Source organism: Diorhabda sublineata, chromosome 4, assembly GCF_026230105.1.
Source record: "Diorhabda sublineata isolate icDioSubl1.1 chromosome 4, icDioSubl1.1, whole genome shotgun sequence".
Lineage (NCBI taxonomy): Eukaryota > Metazoa > Arthropoda > Insecta > Coleoptera > Chrysomelidae > Diorhabda > Diorhabda sublineata.
In genome coordinates, this window is record NC_079477.1 from 13,883,991 (window position 1) to 13,897,830 (window position 13,840).

General features: G+C 30.5%; 1 protein-coding gene across 1 annotated transcript in view; it reads right to left on the reverse strand.

The window, feature by feature from the left end:
• The window catches only part of LOC130443129 (homeotic protein antennapedia-like), a 442,038-nt gene that overhangs the window by 309,064 nt on the left and 119,134 nt on the right, over positions 1-13,840 (reverse strand). The window contains exon 2 of the mRNA XM_056777609.1: positions 6,177-6,240. The gene's annotated coding sequence lies outside the window, so the exon portion shown is untranslated. The remainder of the gene's footprint in view (positions 1-6,176; positions 6,241-13,840) is intronic.

A 13,840-nucleotide genomic window follows, 5' to 3' on the forward strand; every position in this document is an offset into this window, starting at 1 on the left:
AACTTTTTCACAGAAACTTCGGAATTGTGAGAGAGGTGAGAAGAAAAATATTTTTGTATATGATTTTTTAATTCGCAATTTTGATATGGGCTATATTTTTGATTAAACCAACAAAAAAAACCATATTCCCCATAATTTTAAATAACTTTCTTCAGAACACATGGAATCAATAAGCGCTATCGAAACTTCATTCGTACTAATGTACCCTGGATCTCTACGGATGTTCAGCTCTATAGAAATTTCTGTTATATGGAATCACGTGATGTTTACCTTTTATGTGGTTGCGTTGATTTTTTCTCTCTGAACATTTTAAGTTTGAGTTTGGAAAAGTAAATCTTATGTTATCAGAAGTACTTATTACTTTTAAAATCAATTTCGTCAATAGTTAAGTTCTATAGGAATTTCTGTTATATGGATACTAAGAAGCATTGCATGGAATAAGAGCTTATTTGCACAATTTTGCGATGAAAATGATGAAGACTTCCAACGATTACTGTTATATACCAAAGTAGGCTGGTTTTTGAAAGTTGCATGTTTATGAAGATTTTATTTCCTTTTAAACTCACTTTTAGAATTCCTGGAAAGAATGGATTCTTATTTAAAAGTAAACTTGTTCGAAGTAAAATGCCTTGATGAAGATATTCAGACTCACGTTCAACATGATGGTTATTTAAATCAGATTCGAATATATTTTATCGATGGCAATATCACTATGGATCATAAATCTATTTGTTGAAACGGAAGTGGAGAATGCGATATTACAAGATGAGCTACCCGAGCTTAGCACCAACGAGGAGCTGAAAGTGACATTTAAAAGAGAATATTTTAACTAGCTCAGGTAGAAATACTTGAAAAATTTCCTGGACTATAGGGAATTGAGTAAAAGCTTCTGATATCATTTCCCTCGTCATATCTTGGCGAAAAAAGTTTCAGTGTCGTTACAAAATTATTAACAAGAAAAAAAAAAGGAACAGATTGAATATCACAGATCGGGAAGTTATACTTTAAAAAAGCTCAAGCCAAATAATTATAATTTGCTGTTAATCCCTCAATGCATCCCTCTCATTAAAATTATATTTTTTAATAATTACCATTGTATAAGTTACATTATCCTAAAATTGTTTATTTTTGATTATATTACGACTGTTTATTATTACTAGTGTAATAATTTATATATTTGAATAAATACCTACTTCACAAGAAAATATACTATATTTCTTTTTAGCACTGCGAATGAGAAGTTTTCTAAATAAAAGTGGTGAGAATTGATTGATTCTTGTGCTGTGAGTCACTCTAGATTTCAAAGGAGTAGAGGTGAATGGAGTCACTTTTCCGATTGGTCAATTTTGCTTTATTGATATCCATTCACAGCACAATCAATTTGCTTGGTTGATTTTATTTTTTCAAAAACTATTAAGTAATTCTTCGTTGAAACTCTAATCTTCACTTTTTACGAGATTTGGAAATTGGTGCGGATACAGCAAAAAGTTGGAAGTGGTCTATGGCAGAAAAAAGCATATGAGTTGTATGCCTAGAAATGTAATTTATTCTTCCTGCATTAATGAGAATGTTGAATCGAAAACCAGATAATTTTATATAAACCTTCCTAATTAAAATTCAAATACCGAAATATCCGTTTATATCAGAATCGGTTCCAGTCGGTACTTTTTTGAAAAATAGTTTCCAGCGAAAATTATTTTAGGATAATGGACAAGAAAGACGGCGTTGTTAATATTTATGAAAGCGTGAAATTTATTTTCTTTCGCCTAGTGTAAATGGAGGTGCGATAATTAGTCAGTGTAGAAGTGAATTCATTTTTCTTATCTTCAGATTAAGCATTAGTGTATCCTATCTAATAAATATTTATTAAATTATTAAAGAATATGATGTGCATTTAGAATAGTGTTATGTTATATATCTCTCTTAAGTGCACTCCACAAATCAATATAAGGAGAAATACAAGGTATATTCACAATGTAAGCTCGGTTCCTATTTCAGCGCTGCTGTCGCAGTTGCTCGGCACTTACTGTGACCAAAGCAAAAGAAATGTACACCAGAAAAAGGAAAAAAAAACCTCGTCTTTCGCTACAAGTGCCTACAAAACTTCGCAAGCTATCTCGCGAGTCACATGCGACTATTTGAATATGAAGTTGCTCCATACCCAAATATTATTGATTTTGAAAAAATAGAACTTCTAGAATTACTGCAGCTCTTGGGACAAACTACAGGGGAAGGTATAGCGAATGCCGTGCAAATTGCCTCGAATACAATTGAATCAATTTTAATAAAAATGTTTCAATAGCAACTGATGGAGCCAGATGTATGGAAGGAAACAATTAAGGGACAATAACGATTCTTCAGAGCAGAATAAACCACGAAATTCTGAAGTTTCCCTGCATAATATACCAAGAAGTGCTTTGTTTTTTATTGAAGTACAAGTTAGGGTTGTGAGTGAATGTTTAATTGTTTTATTTTTTTTTACCTAAATGGGAGGTAATTATCTAATAATTCTATATAAATACATATGTATATTATCTAATTTATTGTAAAAAATACTACAAATATTGGAATAAATGATATTTTTTCTTATGTGATTCGGTTTTTTACGGAAAAACTTTATTTAGTACCATTGGCAACAAAAAATTTTGAGGCTCTATAAAAACTTTTCGTTCACTGCCTTTTTTTTTGAAAAAGTTGATTGTATATGTACAATTTTTGAAAGTAATTCCTGGTAGGTCGTCTTCGGTAATCGGAATATTAGCCAGGGTGGCGTTGTAAACTGAATCGATTGTTAGCTATAAAATTATCGACATTGGATTTATCAGCATCAACATATCCACGGTGTTTTAGAGTTAGAAGATGCCGATGCGGATGACCTTCGAAACTAGTGGACTGCATATAATTCCGATTTCATGATTGCAAACATTTCACAATATCTTTTACACGGTGCCAAATTTATTCATTCCCACGGAATGTTTTTTACATTTACTATTCTACAAATTTAAAAAAAATTGTTTCCTTCGTGCATGGTCGAAGATTTGTATATTTTTGGTAAATCAAGCCAGATTCAAACCTTCTTTATCAACAATATCCAAGTTTATCAAAACAGCATTTCCATGAAGTAAATCTTTCGAAAATTATTAAAGTTCTTCAGTAGTTGGGGTTTAATTTGTACGACAGTTTTTCGATTTTTGTTGTAAAAGTGCGCCTTGTTTTGTTGTGTAATTTTATTTATCAATATAGTTTTCAATATTTATGGGACTTTGTGGGGCCATAATGCTGATTGTTCTAAATTTCTTGTTAACTTTTCAAAATAATCCGAAAAAGTATTTTTAGAAGCATTTCCCTTGCCTTGTATTCTCGTTTCCATCAGGTTTTTGTAAGCAATTTCATATTGATGTGTTTATATTTATATATATAAATCATCGTATTCCATTATAATCAATTTCAACAAATCTGAACTGTTTGAGTATAAAAACCGTTTGGAAAGTTGACTGCAATAATAATTATGCAGAGTTTTGATCGTGTTGGTATGAAAACTGCGTGAGAAATTCTGTGTTTTTAACGTACGGAAGGGATTAGAAGATTTTACAGTATCCATCTAAAAATTATTTTGCTACTTGATATTGTCCGCAGCTTTGCTTTGGAACTTCTGTATAATCATCAGAGACAATCAAACATCAAACAATATTAGCCGTGAATTTGAAATATTAACTTCAAATATCTATTTTCCACTTTTAGGCATCAACATTCTTTCCCATGCGCACTCTTTGAGTATTGAATTTTCAAAAACGGTTAATTACATAGTTTTTTTTAGTCTAAACAAAAAATTGGAAGAATCTAATATTAATATTGTCAAATTTACGTACGAATTTCAATCCCTCAAGATTGTATATTTATTAGAATCAGACAATTCACTTATATACTTAAAATCTTGTCCTATTTGATTTTCAATTTCAATTGACTTGAATATAAACTAGTTGTTCAGTGTTTATTTCTCAATTCGGTTTGAAAAACTTGGATAATTGTGCTCAATAGGAATCGAATTCATTTCTTTATGAGAATCTTATTCAATTTTCTAATCTTATATCGAACAAGCCTGTTCGGCTATAGTAATCTCAAAACAAAACTTAATATGGTGTAATTTTTTATATATTTAAAAAATTAAAAGGGATTATCTTCGTCGAACCAATATGTATTCTTATCGGGATTTCAGTTGTTGTTGACTGAAATTATAATGATGTTGGAAGTTGGAAAGAAAAGAACTTTTACAATTCATATATATCTATATTTAGTGAAATCATTTAAAAATTAGAGAGCAAATAATGATATCTAAAAAATTTAGGATTTTTATTAAGAAATAGACTAGAGATGAAAGGTGATCAGTGGTAAGGTGTGATGAAAAGCATTAACCAACGCGGTATTAAAGTAATAGATATAGTCTTATATAGTAATTTAAATTTGGTTCTACTTAATATTTAATTTTTTAAAAAAGGTATACATATTCCGTCACGTAAACCGTTCATCATCATAATCATTTGAAAAACAATTAGAATTCCTCTTTACACTACCGATGAGAAGTTTTTGCCCACCTTATAGCTTATGTGATGATAGGAAATAGGAGACTGCTTTATGACTTCCCTATCCGACTCAATCGGGTTAACGCCGAGCGACTGTGAATGCAAGATAATTAAATTCAGTACATTCTTCCAATTCTTTCTTTGCACAGCTCCGAAGAATCCTTTGGATAGTTGTATTGGTCTAAGAGAAATTTTTTGCCAATCAGACGCTTGCCAGATCGTATCACATTTTTATTAATATTTTTTAAAACCTCCTTTCTTCAAAATCCCTTCAATTTTTACCAAGTCAACAGTCGCTCTTTCTCCAAAACATTTCCAAACCATCACCGAACCTGTCGTGTTTTATAGTCGGGCTTAGGTACACATGGATCTAGCATCCTCTTTTGAACTGCACACAAATACTCTCCTTCATACGTTCATGCTCTTTACCCAAATGCAACCTCTTAATTTCATTAAAATATCTTAAGAGGTTTTTCCACTGCCACCCTTCCAAAAAAGCCACTCTCCTTTTGACTGCAGATGTACTCAAAGGCAGATCCTTAGATTTACTGATCTGAGCTACTAACTCTGTAAGTTTTCAATTATGTTTACTGATCAATACAATACGTTTATCAGCGATTGTAGTTTTTCGAGGCCCCCCTGGTGGATCCATATTTTTTCACGTTGTAGTGCAAGGTACCTACATCGAGGTTTTTTAATTCGGCGGCAACGGTATCGTTACTTTTGTAAAGACTATGAAGACTTGCGATTAAAGCTTTAGTTTTCCCTATTTCAAAACTTACAATTCTGAATATACGAGATCAAAAACAATTAATATACAAACTTGACAAAAACATGTCTTGGATCAAAAAGTATAAATCACACTCATCGACATAATACAAACATGCGCTCGTATAAATTAAACAAATAACGGAGACTATTATTTTTGGATACTGTATTTAAAAATACTCTAATACATGGTTTTAAAAATACTCTAATATTATAATTTGTAATAGTAGTGACCTTGATTGGTGTTATTTAACATTTAATAGAAGTTTGAGGTCACTCATACATCATTTATATTGACAATATATGATAAATATACATACACATTGAATTTTACACCTTACAGATAGTATAAATCATTTATTAAAATCTGATTTATTCTTAATAAATATGCATTTGATATAAATTACACTATTATTGAAGCTGGATGAAAGTTGCTAAACGTAAATAGATTTTTGCTAATACTTCAAGTCATTTCAATCAATGATATTTCAAGTATTCTTTATCAGCTTCTACGTTTTCGAGCCCTACCTTAATCTCATATAATCGAATTAAGATGTCAACACTCATTCATGCGGTTTATTCTGATATCTTCAAATCAATTGCACTCATTCCTATACTGTTACATCCAAAATAATCAATATAAAATATTTGTATAAGACATAGGTAAATGATATTTCGAATCGATCTAAATATTTTTCTATAACTAATTCCATTTCATGTTATTAAAAACGTAGTAATCTAATTTCAAAAACACTTATTATATGATGAGTACTTCAATTTAAGTCTATAAAAATTGATAATTATAATAAAATTAAATGTATTACTCACTTCTATAATCCACAGAGGTATGTCAGCAATCGTTAAACATAACCAAACACCGTCACAAACAACACTAAAAAACAAAAGAACCAAAATCAAAAACAACTTAATAGCACCATAGAGTGAAGACGCGCTTTAAAAAAAATCATTTCAAAACTCATAAAACAATTATGAACTGCTCTAAGAAGGGAATCAGCTATCAACTAATTCATAATTTTAAATTGTTTCAGGTTTACCACTCAGAACTGATCGGACCTATCGTATTTAAGTGGGGGATTGGTGGCATTGAGAGATAAGTTTAAATCTCTCAGGACCATTAGGGGTGAGCCGACAGAAATTTGGGAGGGGGAAGCTCGGCCAATTGCCTAGAGGATGTTAAATGCTTTTGTTAGGTAGATATGTAAAGAGGATGGTTGGTAGGTATTGTACCGAAAATAATGTGTTGCATGTTGTCAACAAACATGTTTATGAAATATTAAACTATCCATTATTAGTATTATTTTTATATATGTAATTCATCGAAGTATTCATTTTTTTAAAATATTGTTTGACATACTCGAGAAAATGTAGGCTTTCATAAAAATTTTTTCTTAGAGTTTAAAGTTCATATTCAGAGTGAAAGAGAAAAAATAAATAAAAGCGATCTACAAGCTTTAAAAGGTATAGTAGGTATAAATCGGAAATTAACGAATAAAAAAAATGAAATAATAAATAAAAATTGGTTATTGGAACTAGGAAGCAACAAATATAAAAACGTAAATAAGCCAACAAAGGTTGGAAAAAATTGAAAGGAGTATGAAATGCCCAAATATAGAGGAGCTGTAAAAACATGGATGAAAGCCTTCGACATATGAAAGGATAAAGTGGATACTATTATGGCTAAGTCCAAGAATTATAGTTTAAAAGTGAAGCTCAATATAAATGGATGATTGAATTGAATTTTTTTATTGGTAGGGTTTTGTTGCATATATTTTAAGTATTGTGATTTCTTTTTAAAATAACAAGCATAAATGTAAAGTGAAAACCGCATCTTTCTATTCCGAGATAGCTTAAGAAAATTTTAAACTGTGAAAATTTGTCTCTAATATTACTAACAACGAAAACAAATAATTGAGTGGACCAAATATAACAATTAACAACTACAACAAATAACTAGTTAATTAATGGTCCTAGGTGTTCAAAATGTCTCATCATCTCTTTCCGTTTATTAGGGAACGTTTAGCTGAAAAATGTTTGTACAAGTCAAAATATAAAGTCAATGTAGTTTTCATAGCCCAAACATTGTGAGAACGAAAATATGGATGACTATTTCGCAATAGATCACAGTTTTTGAGATAAGGTCTTCTCAATTTCATAATGAACATTTTAGTAACTGTAGCTGCATCTTTAGCCACAGAATTAATACTAGTACAAGCAAGAAAGCTTCAGTCGGAACCTTTGATTTCGGGTAACCGTTATCATAAAGCTAGTTGACAGAATTGCCGATTACTTTTTGTTCACCGAGAAAAATAGAAATTCATGATTATATAATTTATTTTCAGATTACGATGTAGTAGTACTGCAATATTGACAGTTTTTTGGGAACGTCAATAATCATGATTTTGTTCACACTTCAGATTTTATTCACGATATCAATCAACAGTCGGTGATAAGTTACATGGGAAACCGAGTCAGGACGCAGGTTTCATAAATAAAATACCTAAATATCATTCGCCTTCATAATTATTCAGAAAATTAATTTTTTTAAAAATTTGTAAATACTTATGTTAGCTCATTGTATATTAAAAATAATTTAAACTCAAAAAAGATTTTCTTTATCTTTTTCAAATATTCTAGTCAAGTGGAGAGCAGGTATTTATTGGCATCTGAAGATAATGGCGAGCATCAAGAGAATTGCTTGTTCTTGGACCGAGGTGGCGCCGAAAAAAGAGAGGGGTTCACTTTAATTATCTCGCCGAAGTCTATACAACTAATAGATGTTCACTTACTGAATTAGGGTGTGGGGACAAAATATCAGTACATTTTTAGACAGCTTAGTAAGTAAAGTAGGCGTTGACAGAGATTGTTATTTATCGTTTCTCGTAATTAGGCAGTTGTCAAATGTCCTAAATATAAACATTACGTCTCTGCTAAATAATTAATTTTAACTTTCATGAACAAAATCAAGATCTGAAGAAATCATTTACGGTTAATCACTTAAGAATGAGAAAAGCCAAAAAAATGCAAAAAAGAGGAGGGAAGCTTTGGTTACAGCGGTTCACGAAAAACTGAGAATCAGTTTACAAAAATTAGGCAGAAAATTCCAAATCGATAAGAAATAATGAGCAACATTCTAAATAAACAAAATATAGTCCAAATGTTCTAACAAGTAACAAAGAGAACAGAAATCAAAAGTTAGAAAACATATTCTATAGATTTTTTGTCTACACATCTTTACTTATAGTATTGTTTTGTTGAAATAGAATATTTTTACGATATCAATTCATGAAATGAATAGATTTTCAACATAGGGTAGAAGTAATAATTGCTTAAATATCTATCATAACAAATTTCACCAAATCAATTCATTTCATTATCAATTAAAATCAAATGAATTAATTGATAAGTTATCTCAAGAACTCTTATAGTTCATATGATGCTGATGTTTCACAATAATCGAATCAGTTACATGCGGTTTGTGTTATTTATCATTGTGGTCCCAAAATTCAAGTACAAACCACATCTTCTCATATCATAATAACAAAAATTGTTCCAGTTAATTTGTTAGATTCAATATATTTGGATCTTATTGAATGAAATATATGGAAAGTACCATTATAACAATTGATCAAATCAAATATAAAATAGGATGGACAACGCCTGCGATAATTACAAGAGTATTAGAGCAATAAGGAGCTTGTTTGAGATATCTTTGGAAATGCAACCTTGCTGTCATCCAGAACTTCAGCAGCATTTCTTCACGTTCCTTGGTTTAGTGGTATTGCCCTGTAAACTTCAAAACACGCACGTTTTTGTAAAGTGGATTAACACTATAATTATGCAAAAAATGAGAAAAAAATATATCCAACAATATTTCTTCTCTTCTGATTAACTACTTTTCATATCCTTGCATGAACAAGACTCAAAATATATTCCTTTAAGATGAAGTTATTAAGCAGGTGTCGTCGGATTTTATAGATTTTAGATAACAGCTTATATAACAAATTTCTTTAAAAGCCGCTATTTCCCACCTGCAGCTTTTTTTGTTCTTTTATTACATCAAGTTACATCGCTTATCCCTGTTATAATTTAAAGTCACTATGTAGTTTAAAATATATTACTGACGATATAAATAACGGGTTAGTCACTTATGTGAAAATATTTCCAGTATAAAGAAATTTTTGTTGCTTAAATAAGTTGGAACTAAATGCGAAATGTATCATCATATACCTAAAAACTTGCTCTTCGCAGTTATGTAGAAGCGATTATCACACTTCTGAATGCTCAAGGGTGTTATTTTATACACCACTATTATTTTTATTAAGTAATTTAAGGTTGTTGTGGAACTGAATGGTTAAATGTACAAGAAGATACATTACAAATTCTCTCTCAAATAATTTGAGGGTTTAATCCATAATTTTATAATATATGGTTATCAATTTATATTGAAGCTGTTGGAGGGTCAACATCATTCTTGGTTCACAGGAATAGCATGACTGCCGCGAATATTATTATTTTATTATATGAGAATTTTATCTCAAAATACCTCACAAAAACAGACAACAAATACTTAGGGTAGATACAAACATAAATCGCGTAAAATTAATCCTCGTCAAAGTAGTACTGTTACATCATGATAAAGAATGTTTTTTTTTTCGAACGGATAAGCTCTCTTGTGACATTTGGAGATGCTAGTTGTTCCGTTTGCAACAAATTATGATCATACTTAAACCAATAGTTGAAAAAAATGATCAGCAAAATCTTCATTTTCTGCTTTGATTGATGCGGTGATTAAAGTGTCACTGATTTTCTATTAAAAACTAAAAATACTTCCTTCCAATTAAAACACAGTTTTTTTTGTTCTCTGGTATGTATGAATCTATTGACGTATCAAATACACTGCTACCCAAATGATCTATTGTATCCCTTGCTGCGATATTGGGGAGCCCAGTGTTTACAGAGTTTGTATTTTATAATACTGAAGCTTAAACTTTCAATGGCTCCTTTGTTATCAAATAGGATTATGATCTGCGATAGTTCCTCTTTAGATTGAACTGGACAAATTTTTCAATTGCATAAATTTCTACTCGAAAAATGCTTGGTCTGTTGCTCCGGCTTCCAGGTTGTTTTGTTCTGGATCCTTACACTCCTACTCCAGTTCTGTTTTTGCTGCTTTAGATCCATCCGTATACCATTAAATGATTTTTCTGTTCATTCCATGTATGGTGTTTTGATCCCACTTACTTCTACAGCTTAGGATTGAGGTAAATTTTTTCTCGAAGTTAAACTTTTTCGATGCATCAACCTGAGGCATTTCCTAGGTTTCATCATTATTTAGGGATGGTTTTTCTTTAGCGATTCCATCTGTGAACATTCTAAGTGATGTTTTATCTGCCACGATTTCCAGATCATTCGTCGTTGGTGATAAATTATTCCGAAATATTATTAAATACAAATTATTTATTATTAATATCATTGAATTAGGCAGTTTATAATTATATAATATGTAGTTCGACGTCATTCAACATAATTGTTGACGATACTTACACTGCATGTCCCGCAGTCACTGTATAGTAGCCCTACATTTTCTTCTGTGGAAATTCAGTCAAATCACGAAGATTTCCCAAAAGAACTGCTTTGAGATGAGTTTTTCATTCGATTTTATAATTATTTTTTAAGTAATTCCAAAGTTATTGAAAAGCTAGTTAGACCTATGTTATGATTCCATTTTTTATTGGAAGGATATTCATAAACAGGATGTAAAATGGTAATCAATCTCTTCTAAAAAAATATGTATCGTTTGAAAAAACTGTTTTCCTAACCAGAAGAAATTACAGGTATAAGTTCACAATTATTTCCTTCAATAAAAATTTTCCTATATACGAATGCTCTTTTCAATATGCAGGACGACAAAAGGTTCCGTTCCTCGTTCACACGGTATAAGAATTACGTCATTAAGCTGTAACTAATTTTCAGTTAAATCGTCTTAGTATATATTATCCTTTTCATAGTAACTTAACTTCTAGATTTGGAAATAGTATTCAATTATATCAAAAGAGATGTGTTATATATTAGAATTAATCAACGTTTGTGTCATTTTGAAATATAACTTCAGAAGCTATTTTAGTAGGTATATAACTGTCTTTTTGATGTTTTATTGTTCTTAAAGTTATTGTATAAATAATATTTATTTTTGTGAGAGAACTCTGTTTTTCTAGTAATAGGGTTGCCAGTTTTGCCTAGTATTAACTGAAAATTCCATTATTTCCTAACTAATCCATCCAGTCCTTCCGTTTAATTTTTTCACTCTAAATTTTTTATATAGGCTTGTCATTTGCTGCTCGTGTTATCCACTGAATTAAATCATCCAGTGTTAGACGTGCTCTGTGATTTTCATATTTTATATGTGTTCTAATTCTATATTTTAATGCAGTATACCAAGCATTACATATTATTATGAGTAATTGTATCCAGATGTTTCAAATCTTTGTTCACATTACATTTCCGAAATTGTATGCTTTTAAATAATTGGGTTGGGACGTTACGTAGTATTAGCCGTTTGTTCTTTTGGCAACTCTAGCTTCCTGATGTTCTATTCACGTTATTTTTAAAGAGGGCTTCTGCTCTCTAGGTTTCCAATTTAGAACCATAACCTATTCTATTGACATCTCGATGGTTATAACTCGTAGAATTTTTTGTGATAAATATTTTCAGGAGCATTTTGCTCTTTATTTTCCAGAAGTTCCCTATACTTGGTTAGTCTAAAGTCATCTTATACATCATCTTATACAACTTATTGTTTGCTATTTATAATATTAGTTTTGGTTTTCTATGCAACTATATTCAGTTTAGTCGTATTCATTCTATTGGCATTAGTCGATTGGCAAATTTACTGTGGATATATCATCATTTATTTTTATTTTAACCACTTCAATATTTTTTGCTACAACTTTCATTTCTTCGGTGAAATTCCAAGTAGGCACATTGAGATCTTGGAATCAATCAAAAAGGGTTGATTCGTTGGAGATTAATACTGTAACGATCTTTGTATTTATTTACAATTATTATTTCTATTTGTGGGGTAAATTAATAAAAATATCTCTTACGTTCTTGATATATTTATATACTATACAATAAATACATCTAACTTATAATTATTTACTCATAAATATCACTTAAACAATTTCTACGATTAGTTCTACTAAGTCATTCTTTTCACTAAGACTTTCCATTTAATATTATCTAAGAAACTTATTTATATACTACAAATAAAATTCAACAAAGTTCTAGAACAAAAAGAAACACAAGAAATAAATAAATAAATAGACTTTCCTAGAAATTATTTAAAAGAAATACTGTAATAAACCTTCTTCTATAATAAAAAGTTCATCAAATTCTCGTCCGCTATTTATAAAAAAGCAGATGGAAAGCGCCGCACGAATTCTTCGATTTTAGAAAACCATTGTAGCTGGACAGGGCCGGCATAAGTACTCATTTTGGGAACTTGTTTGTGACAATACCAATTAAAGATGCAAATAACGAAACTTATTCCACTGTTTGTACAATTGTTCGGCCCGTTAATATTCAATGACTTGTCGTATGTATGTCATATGTATAATAAAAAAATCAACAATGGATTTCTATCCGCACAACTTACATTTTTCACTCATTTTTTGGAAAAATAACTCGGTTAGTACAATCACGTTAACGCTCATTTCAACTCAAACTAATTGAAGGATGTTCCCCTTTCCACAAATCGTTCCATTAAGAATATCACAATTAAGAAGGTTGGTGTTAAAGGTTCCTTGCGGTTTTCCTGTAACTTGGGGAACTTGTTCATCAGCCAAATAGCCTTCATTGTAATAATACAACCGCAGCTGTTACCTCCCCTTTACCTACTCCGCTTAACTCAACTACTTTGGTTCAGTGAATCTTTAAATTTCCACATTTCAGTTGCTACAATATTTTTATATCAGAGATATCGCACACAAAACCATATCTCAGTTTGAATATGAATTATCCAGTAAAAGAACAATTAAACGATCTTGTATTTATTCAATTGTTTTTGCACAATATTCCTAACCATACCAAGTAAACAGTTCTATTCTTCTTGGAGTGAAGTTCTTCAGTGAATCAAATGCAAATTGTGAATTGTGATGAATTGTGAAGGAAAATCTTCCGCTGTATACAAAAACGTCGTTACTACAGAAAACCACACCCTCTTTACCTGAATTCAAACCTTTTGAGCTCGTTATACTGATAGTACAACAAAGCCAGTGGGATTCGTTTCATTGTCTTATTTTCTTAAAGTATAGATAGGATGTAACAATTACCATTTTTATCTAATGGTTAAGTTGCATTCTTATGTGGTATCAAGTATTGGTTGACACTAATTTCAATAAATTCGGCAGCAGCCTTTCGTGACGTGATTGGTTTCTTTTTCAGGTGAATTCAACTTATATTAATCAGAAAAA